This window comes from Apis cerana, linkage group LG14 (genome assembly GCF_029169275.1).
Source record: "Apis cerana isolate GH-2021 linkage group LG14, AcerK_1.0, whole genome shotgun sequence".
Classification (NCBI taxonomy): domain Eukaryota; kingdom Metazoa; phylum Arthropoda; class Insecta; order Hymenoptera; family Apidae; genus Apis; species Apis cerana.
In genome coordinates, this window is record NC_083865.1 from 4,755,980 (window position 1) to 4,767,286 (window position 11,307).

Below are 11,307 nucleotides of genomic sequence, written 5' to 3' on the forward strand. Positions count from 1 at the left end.
CTCGAGATTCAACCGAGCTGAAATTTCATGTTAAATGATATAGAACGTGGGCTTACCGTCTTTTAAACACGAACCCTCCATGAAAGTGAAATTAGTTCCAAGTTTTGCCAAAGTGCCCCTAACTTAGTTTTAAGAGGATTGTTCCGCTTTATCGAAACACGTATGCAAATCCTATTGAGGAATGGACAGAAATTAATGGGATTAGATTAATATTGTTAAAATTAGGGTCAAAATGTTTGATACTTTATTCATAAGTAATATTAGAATTGTGAAATAATTTTAAATATTTGTATTGATAAATTTGTATTCAAATTTCGAGTTACAAGAGTTTTTATTCTTTTAGTTGTTTGCTTTTCATGCACGTAATTGAAAACATTATCGACCGAAATTCACTATTTGAACACAAACATAGATAATTAAAAATTTTAAAACTGTTTGTTTTGGAAAATTAAAATTTATTTGTTAAATTGTATATCTTTTATTCGACGTTCGTTTCTTTCAAATTTTTTGGAAAAAACTCTACCAATTTAAAAAATTAAACAACAAGCTCATTATTACTACTTGAAGCATTTTGTTCTTAATAAAAAAAAAATTTAAATTAGTATCAAGAATTAAAGCCAAAGTTAACGTCATTATTTCAACCGGTTTTTATCCAAGAAGAAGCTTTTTCATTATCAAACAAACATTATCACTTTTTTTTAATGTAATTACCTTAATTCCTTCTTTTTCGTACTCACCAGAAAGAAGAATTCTATTCGTTACTGAATGAAAATTCCGGTAAATTACTTCTACTAGGATTAAATCCACATCTAATATCATCACCTTAATTATCAAACCCAAAAACATTTTCAAAATATTACTAATATTTTCACTAATATCAAATCTCAAAAAAGATCTTAATATTACCATTATCGTTTAATCATCTTGTACAAAATTTAAAATACTAGATCAATAGAATAAATAGAATCCTCCAGAGAAGAACTGTATATTACTTATATAATTAAACCATAAAATTCTTTCAATTTTTTTTCTTAAAGCAATAATTTCCTATTTATACTCTTCATGTAAACTCTATGCTTTTATAAAGATATACACCAATAAATATATATACCCAATACATCTCTCATTCAACCATTTAACAACTAACCAAAATATCACTCAGCACGAAAGATTGCTATCCCTCGAATCCAAGAAAGAAAAAAAAACCAAAACTCACCCCTTCTACGATACAAAAACAAACACTCCACGGGAAATCTCTAAGTCATTCTCAAAGATCCAGGTCCAAATTCAATATAAACGCCCTCCACCGTTCGCAAGAAACCGTATCCTCGTTATTACTCTCGACTCGAGCCACGACATCATCGTTCCAACAACTACCCACCCGTCGACCCAAGGAAAAACCTTGCATCCACCCTCCCCATCCACCATCTTCGTTCACTTAAACACAACGAGCACACAAGCATCCCCTAAAAACTCGGGCTCGTACCTCTTCCAGAGCTTTGCCGAGACTCGTTTGCTCGTGAAAAGCCACCGGGACAAACCTGTGGTGGCTGGCGATGACGCTTCCCCGCAGGAACCACTCGGAAATGCGGGAAAAGGTGGAGAAGGCGATGCGTGTGCACGTCGGTGGGGAAAGGAAGGATGTAAGCGGAGTGGTAGATACGGCGATAGAGCAACGAGACGGGACGAGGCGGGGTTGCAACGACTTTGAGGGGAGTAAAGGGAGGGGAGGAGGTGGAAAAAGGATTGCGAGCGTTGGTCCGGCTTTGTCCTCGATCGCGGGCGGCCCCCATTGAAAATTCACCGTGAAAATTTCGTGCCACCCCCTCCCCTTTGTACACCGGGCCTGCTTTGAAATTAATGGCGGCTTTATTCGATTACATCGCGCGGTAATTGAATAAGGACGTGTTTCGTGCGATAAACACGAATATTTTATATATATTTTGATTATTGTATTCGTGTGAATTGAAATTGGAGAATTCAACTTTGAAGTTTTCAATAGCGTAACATCGATCAAGAAAGATTTTTATCTGTAACATCTTTTCTTCTTTTTTTATCGAGGATTATATCGTATTTCTAAGTGATTAAGAATATTTGATAAAAGTAGACTTGATTTTTGAAGTACAGAATCAGAATATTTACCGATTCTCGAACGCGTTCCATCGGCATCAGACGACGAATCTTTGAAAATCGCGCGTCTCGCCAGTTTTCGTCGCATAAAACCAGAATTTTCGCGAGGGCACGACTGCATTTTAATTACTCAAACGTCATTTCAACGAGCGAGGGGAGGGTGTTTCTTTCCGTTCTCTCGTGTTTCGCATCGTTTCACGTTTCCCCTCGTTAACAATGTTCTATTAGACGATTTTAAAGTCTCGTTCACGTTAAAGCGAGGCATTCGCCTCTTATCCTAGACAACGATATCTCGAAAACTCGAATTAATTAACGGGAGGGAGAGAGAGATGAATTTATTACGGAGCACAAATTTGTTTTTATCCTCGTAGGAAAACAATCGTCTAAGGTTTATATTTTTCTCTTGAATTTAATTTTTAGATTGGAATTTCCATTTTTTAAAATTTTCCATGATAATGATAAATTTTTAGATATATTATTGGTGGTGCAAGTGCGAGGTATTTTACGCAATTACGAATTCAATGTTTGGTATATATATATGGCGCGATTCTCCGAATAAATTAATAATTGAAATTGATTTATTGATTCATTGTCTCGTATAATGTACAACATAAAAAAAAAAAAAGAAAAGAAAAGAAAGGAAAAATTAAAATGAACGGAATAATACGAAATTAATAATTCTCTCGTATAATCAATAACAAAAATATGATTTATTTATCTATTATATATTATATCGATGTTCAATTCCTTCCTTTCCAATATTTCAATCGTGCCATTTAAGCTTTGCAATTTGTAATTTCCAATATTAATGATTTTCAATGGATTTTCATCTCTGTTCCCTTTATACAACGCCTCGTGATATTATTCACTTCGTTATAAATTTCTTCTATCGCCATCTTAAAATAGCGGGAAATTTAACAAGCGGCAATAAAATCATGTTAAAATAAAGTCGAACGATCGAACGATCGTGCGAGTCCATTTCAAATATTAACTTTATCCCCGTCTATTATCCCGAATGAATGAAGCGCAAACACGAGCGAGAAAGCATCGCGAGTAAATCTCGCCTCTTACCTCGACATCCCTTTACCTATTTCGAGAACGAAGAGAATTCAACGCTGGCCGCGCGAATATCGAATGCATCGAAAACAAATATTTCCACGCCACCCCGATTTTCACGTACGACCGGCCACGCGGAACGATTATTATTCGAAATAAAAATTCAATACTAGCCCCCGTCACCACGTTGATAAATATTCCCGTCCAGCCAGCGGGATCACCAAGAATGCCCCGAATCTTGCCCAAAATTATGCGTCCCTATAAATCCTGAAACCGTCGCGAATAACCGAGGGCAGGGACGACGTCTCGGAGAATAGAAGAAAGATTTGAAGAATTGCTTGTTGAATCTCGAGACGAGAGATCGATAATGAGACGAACATCGTCGTTTAAACGGTATCTATCTACGATTTTATCGGCCGGACTCGTTTCATCTCGACGGCAATATTTATAATTAAAGACAAATATTACATGGCGCTTGATATTGGGAAAATCTCGGTGTTTGCACGGGTCGTGTTCATCACTTCGCTACTTCCGGTAGGGAACGATTTTCACCGGGAGAGGAGGGGGGAAAAAGTCTGCAATATTGTTCTATATTTGCACGGAAATACGTACGAGGGAGACGATAATAAATTGTACATATTGAAATACACGCATTTTTATCCCGCCACCTCTTTTATTCATCGTCGTTTTCCGTTTCTTTTCTCCCGTGATTTTTGTTCCGCCCGTAGTTGGAAAACGTGGTCGGTTTATTTTTTCAGTTGTGTAGTGAGATTTTTGTAGCGAGAAATCGACGTTTGTTTAATAAATGGGAGAGAGAAAGTGTAAAATGATACGTGATATTCTTTTATTAATAATAAAATATAGTACTCGATATTTAATTTGTTTAGAAGAATGTAAAAAAAATCGTTCAAAAATATTTTGCAAATCAATATCAAACCTGTCCCACGTTCGATATTTTCACACTTTCACCAGTACGCTAGTGCTTCAACTAACTTAACGATAAACGTATTTATTTCCGTGTAAGATTCGTTTTATATTTCGTTACGTTATGTGAAAATATAAAAATTTGAAAAAGAATCGGAAGGATTACGTCTCTATCGTGACCACTTGATGATATACTCGGTATCAGATAGTCCACGAAATGCGATTTATAAGACAACATCCAGCGGAAGCGGAAACGAGGGTCATTCTGTTCTGGACACGTTTCCATCGTCGCTAACGCGAAAATAGCAATGCACACCGAAAGGACAGGAATTCACTGATTGCGTTTACACAATCGCCGATTGGATTCCTATCGAATCGATACATTGTTGTTCGTACAACAGTTTCATATTAATCCGAAATTTCAGAAATTCGCGAAACTTACGACACTCGATTCCGCATTTATATCGTAATTCGTCGATTCATAATGCACATTAAATCGATCGTTATTAATTTTACTTTATAAACGGAATAAATTTAATACAAATCCTCGTTATTAATTGTAATTTTACCATCTTTTTTCCAAAAAGTTTCGAAACAGAAATTACAAAATACGAATTCTCAATAGGAAGTTTTAATTAAGGAAGAAGACACGAAATGATAAACCATCGTTAATACCATCTGAAACAATTCAAGAGCAAACTTTAAATACGAAGTTGCATTCACCTTAGTTGCACAAGTTTCGAAACGAAAGGCAAATCGAGGTGGTGCACGAATATATCTTTGAATGTTTAATCCAAGGTAAGGGTTCCGTTGGCTTTCTCGAAAATGTACCGTGTTGCAGGGTGCAAACAGGTGAAGTTGGCTGCGCGTGTGTCGACCTAAGTCGGTTGTATGGAACGTGCAAGATATTGTAGAGTTCGCGCAGTCATTTCCCAGTACGCATTCATTCAGCCATGTTCCTTGCGCGAGATACAAATGGAAATGTTCGAATATTATTTCAACGATTCGGGATATGATTTTTTCCCCACGCGTTTAAAACGTAATTTGAGAAATATAATGATTGAAATATTCGATCACGCTTAACAACACTTTTAACAATTGAACAATTGAACATTCGTGTCGATGATATGAAAAGTATTATTTATTACCTTAAATTAAACTTGCACCATGTAATGTATGGTTCAACAACGTGGGAAAATTCGTAAAAGTATTATTATATGTATAATTGCAACGTCGATAACGGGATACGAGGAACAATTCTCGATATAGTTATCGAAATACGATAACAGCGGAATTGTTGGCAATAACTAAGGGAAATAATGGCTTTGATGAAAATTTATTTGGGATACTGGGTCTGTAAAGGTATGCCGCGTGAAGTGCTCTTGTGATGTATATTAATAATACGATACAATGGAAATACAATTAATTAATACACGATAACCTTTCGATGCACGCCATTTGTTAATACACTCTTCGTTTCTTCGTACGAGCAAAAAATTGTATGGAAATACATTATATGTTAATACGGTTGTTTAAAAATTGCAAGTTTTCGTTGATTCGTTTTACTAATTGTATTGAATTTTAAACACGATTCGTCAAATTACGATATTATTTACTCTCGAAATATCGACGAATCAAACTCCTTCGAGAAAATAAATATCCTTTGCTTAATATCGATTACGAATCAAGTCTGACCACGTATGATCCGAATCTCCTTGCCTCGTTATGTTATTTATCTTTCTATCCTGTTGTATTATAGCGTGTTTACTATTCTTCCTTTTAATATATATCGTTTTATTTAATAACGAATATTGGATAATATAAATACAAGAAATTTAATTTATCTTTTGCCAAATACTTATAACAATAATAAACGACAAACTCGTTACGTACAGCCATTTAATCATCCAAACGAAAATAAATTCTCAGAATCACACTTTCTTCTTCGATTAACGCAGCCTCGAATTTCTCGAAGCAACGTTTCATCGAAACAGAAAGAGAGAGAGAGACATCAAAGAAGACTGATCGACACGAATATTCTTTAAACGTCGTGGCAAGGCGTCAAGTGAGAAGGTTTCTAAGAGAGTTCTCTCCTCAATTGCTGAACGAGAATAATTTTTGTTCTTTGATCAGCGTAATTCGTTTCACGCACGAGAGGTCTCCTCGCACAGAGTATGGCAAAGAATGTATCTCGTGGATTATTAGTTTTCCTTTACAGAGGCTATAAAATGACGTTTCGCCGCAACCGAGTTTTTTTCATCGAATCGATATTCTTTTTTTTTCCGCCTTTTTTACCTGTCAGGTGTCTCTCCACTACCTTATCAACCGTCGGTTACTGGGTCCAGATAGATATTCCATCGGCTAAAAGGACCGTGAAGTTTGGATAAGGAAATTAATCGCCTCTTTTCACGCTTCGATGTAATCGAGTTTCTTTTCCTTTCTTCTTCTTTTTTTTTCTTTTTTTTTTACAAACTGAAAAGTGAGAGAACATTCCTTTTCTTCGAATTAAAATTGTAAGAGAATCTTCAGTACTCGCACGTATTCGCGCAAACAAAAAATCATAAATCGTTCCTAATCCAACTTAATCTAACCTGGCTTAAATTTGATTTAAATCGTTATAATCGGGCAATGCTAATTGAGGATTAATAAATATTTATGGTATTCTCATGTATATTCGCACAAAATGTCAACTTAAAATAAACTGGCCTTAATTTCTGGTCCAAAGAGTTATAGATAGTCTATAATCCAACGATACTCGATCAATAAAAATTCCGGTATTCTTACAAATATAAACTTTTATCGATCCAAGTTTTTAATGCTCGATCATACTCACCATAAACACATCCATTAACAATGCTTACCCACGAAATTCGTCGTTCTCGTTTTCTTCGCGCACAGTTTCTCGTTTTCTTTCTTTCCTTTCTTTTTTTTTTTCCCTGCATTTCTCTTTCTCCCTCCCCTCGACGAACGGCGGTACGAATAACTTTCCCAATCCCTCTCAACTCTTGGAGCTTTTCCAATTATCGGCTGAATCATTCGAATCGCGCATTTGCATTCAGCTCGACCCCTTCAGAACTTGTTTCAATGCTAATACGTCACCATTTACCCTCTCTTATGTATTTAATTCGTACAAGGTATTATTCGAGGGTATATAGACCGGATCGATATTGATTTTCGCGTTCGATGTCTTTTTCTTTATTTATTAGAGAAATTTTTTTCTTTCAGTTACGAAAATTGTGGAAGCAAGTTTTCTTTAGAGAAGATTAGACGATCTTTTTTCAAGATAAAAGAGAGGGAGAAAGAGAGGGATCAACAAAAATACACAAGCTTTTTACCCCGTCATTTCTTATTCATAAATTTCTCTTAGCATTAATAAAGATTAATCCACCGAGATCGGATTTTCTAGCAGGAATAGAAGTGATTCAAAATAATTTTCAGTATACAGATGATGAAAGAGGAAAGCTTTTGATAAATATGGGTCAAAAAATTGGTAACTGTTTTTGAATCAATCTTGATTTAATACACCTGTTAATCGATCAATATCCGTTTTCTCTAATTTAATTAATTTGAAAGAAATTAAAAGGAGAGATACGAAAATGCTCAAAGTTTAAACGATGAAACCGATCTCTATTGAATCTCATATTCTTTATCATCGAAAAAATTTACACAATTTTACTGTATTATTTGATTTATAATAATTCAGCGATAATTATAATGATTAATTCGTACTTATTCAAAAAAACTTTTTCACTACTTCATCACTTTCTTTCAATATAAAGACAAAGATCCATCAGCGAAGAAAAATTCTTGCATACCGAGGAGGAAAGAAAGAGAGAAGGAAAAACAGAAGCAAGGATTCAAGAAATACTAAAATATTCAAGAATCGTCTTGAGTGACGAAGAATAAGTGAACGAATCGTTTCCTGAAGTATCAATCATCGTGCTTTTACGTTTTCCTCTTCCCTTCAGGAGTATCTTACGAGGAGGAGAACAACCCTTCTTCGAATGTAAAACACCAAAGACGCAAGTTTACGAGCAGATCAAGATTTCTGGCTGGAAATCGATGCGCCTTAAACGACGAGCGAAAGAGTTCAAAGGGATGAAAGATAAATAGAGTAGCGAAAAGTAACGAGATGGTGTCTGGTTGCGTGGCCAGGTGTTAATGAAAGATTCTTTGAACAAAGTGAAACGATCTCTCTCTTTTAAAAGAAATTCTTAAGAAAGTATTGAAACTTTGGATTTGATTAGTGTCAAGGGATGTTATGGAAATTTGTTTATAGTGGAAGTTGATTAAGAAAGGTTCGTAGTGTAATTCACGACGATTTCTTTCGAGAAATTTTCAAAAAGAATCTGCAATTTAGTCAGAATCAAGAGATGTTTATGGAAATTGATGGTAAGTGATTAAATTAGAATCTAAAAATGTGAATTCTTAATGGAATCGGTTATTCGTGAACGAAAGGAAAATACTTGTACGAAGTTTTTAGAGAAATATTACGTTATAATCTAAGAACGTTTACGTAAATTGTATATAATAGATTTATAATAAATAATCGTCATCAGGAAACACGCACATAATTTATAAAAATTCTCGTTTCAAAAACATTACTCATAACTTATAAAATCAGAATCTAAAAATACCCATGCAAATTCTTAATTATTGAACTAAGCATGATTTTCTTCCCTGATCTGCACCCTTCTTAATTTATACAAATTTTTTAATTACAAAAATAAATCCTTTACGATATCCATCCAACGTATTTCCTTCCGATTGTCCGAATCGGAGGAGCGATAATGTTGGCCGAAAATCGGGAAACAAATTCGACAGCAGGAGAAATGACGCATTGTCGATCCGTGGCGAGGTGAAAAAGACGGTCGATCACGAATTTCTTGATCTTTTCCTCCATCTTTCCGAGGATCTTTCAAATTTATCGCGCGTGTTCTATCAGCAGAAACGTGCATAACGAGATTCCAAACGCTTTCTCTCGCCCGAGGAATAGAAGGAAAACGTGATAAACCGGTCGAGATAATCGATCTTATCGAAATTTCTCGAGGAGGAGACATATATATAGATACGTATAGACAGATCGTGTGAAATAATATTTCGTATCCATTCTCGATTACGTAGAAAAATTCTTTTTCTATAGTGCGTCGACGAGAAATAGATATTTATCACGAATAAAAAAAATCGTTATAATCTTTCCTTGATGAAGCTTAGCTCCTTCGAATGTTTTCGGATCGTTGAAAATCTATTTTCCAAACGAGTCGAGAATCCTTATTTATTTCCACGAAGTAGCTTCGATCCATTCGTACGTAAGCTTGCTTATATCTCGGAATCCATTTGTCCGTCTTTCGTATTCGAGTCGAGCGATGAATAATGATGGAAATGGCTTATTTTCCCTCCAAGAGTTATTCCTCTTCTTCTTTGTCACGGATTAATAATCTTTTTGAAACATGTTCGAGAAACATATTCTCCCTCCTCTTCCTCTTCCTGGTTTCATTTCGTAATGAAAAATCAACAGCGAATCGAATTTTACGAAACGATGCGGAACCGTTCTAATATTTACGTAACACGTTTCAAACGATTCAAAATTTGCGGGAAAACTCGGAGGAAATCTCGTATATTCCCGAAATTAATAGATCCGAAAAGTTGGATCTGTTAAACGAGTTTGTGAATTTATTTGCAAAAATTGGAACAAAATTATAATTATTTCAACGTGTAATAGATGTAACTTGTAAGATATTTTAACAAAAGAAAAAAAAACTTTCCTCGCGTAAAATAATTTAAATTATTCAAATTCAACAAGAGATTACTCTGTTCTCGATCGCGAAAGAATCATTAAAAAAAATCCTGAAAAAGATGCAGCTAGAAAGAAAAATAACGATGAGAAATTTTATAGAAATGCAAATTCTTTTTTTACCTCTCTCTCTTCCATCCCGATAATAAGAATCCCGTTTCGACGACAGGGATACAAATTGCCTTTTCTCGCGGAAAAATGAAAAGTGGACGCACTTCCGTGTTCGCATGCATTCGTATCATCCGCGAACAGAGAAATTCATATACATATGTATATTTCCCGTGTGAGAATCTTCGAGTATCGCGTTTCTCGATGCTTTTCTCCATCGGGGAGACGCCCTCCTCCCCGATAACGAGTTCCCCCGTTCGAGGGAATCTCGTCGCTTATTTCGCGACGATGGAAGAAAAGTGGCGCGAAAGAACCCGGATATAAATCACCATCCGACTGTAAGACCCGAGTAAGACCAAGTAAGACTACGAATGATGCATATCTTGATCGACGAATGCCAATCCCGGATTGATTTTTCCTCCAAGCTAAACTCGACGAGCTTCGTCGATAACAACGATACCTCTCTTCCACCACTATGGATTATTACATTTGCAAAAGAACCCTCCTCCTTCGTTCTCGCGAAATTTTCCCCCAACACGCCGGGATCGCAATTTCCAAACCCGATCATCGGCCGAAATATCAATCCCGAGTCGTGAAATTTAATTAGAAAATTAAACCGGGGGAGGGGGTGGGCGTTATGCTTCATTACTTTCCATCGATCTTCCCCGCTAATTACGAAATAGTAATTTCGAAACACGCGTCGAGATACCAGAGCGACGAGCTTTTACACTGTAAACTAATTTCGAATGCGTTCCGCGTACGCGGGATCGCGATATCGGGACGTGAGATTGCGCATATCGATACCGAAATCACGCGATATAAAATTCGGCCTTCCCTCCCCCTCCCTCGTTTTCGAAATTTCGATTCAGAGAGGGAGAGGGAGAGGACTGCCTGTTCGGGGAGAAAACGGTAAATGGACGATCAAAAGCGACACGACGGAATAACACCCGGGTTATTGTTCTATAAACTTATTGGGAGGTGTGTACCGTGAGTACCGTTCGCTGTTCTTTAGAATTGAAATAAGTTTTCTGGAGAGGCGCGCCGTGAATTTTTATGCTTTCCCTGAAAATGGTCCGCCCGATGCTATTATATACGACGCATTCTTTTTATTCGAAATCTATTAATACGAGATTTATTTACTTCCTTTCGAATATCTTTTTAATTGGATGGAGGTAAAATTTAAGTTTAAAAGGAAAGAAGGTCGATTGGAGAGGAAAAATTGATTACACAGGCGTATGGATAATTATAGGATAAGTGAGTTAAGGGTTTCGAACGAGATATCGCGAAAGTGGAAA

At 36.0% G+C, this 11,307-nt stretch overlaps 1 protein-coding gene across 1 annotated transcript in view; it reads right to left on the reverse strand.

Annotated features, from left to right (window-relative positions):
- Positions 1–11,307, reverse strand: part of LOC108003171 (zwei Ig domain protein zig-8) — a 385,408-nt gene that overhangs the window by 114,019 nt on the left and 260,082 nt on the right. The window lies entirely within an intron of this gene.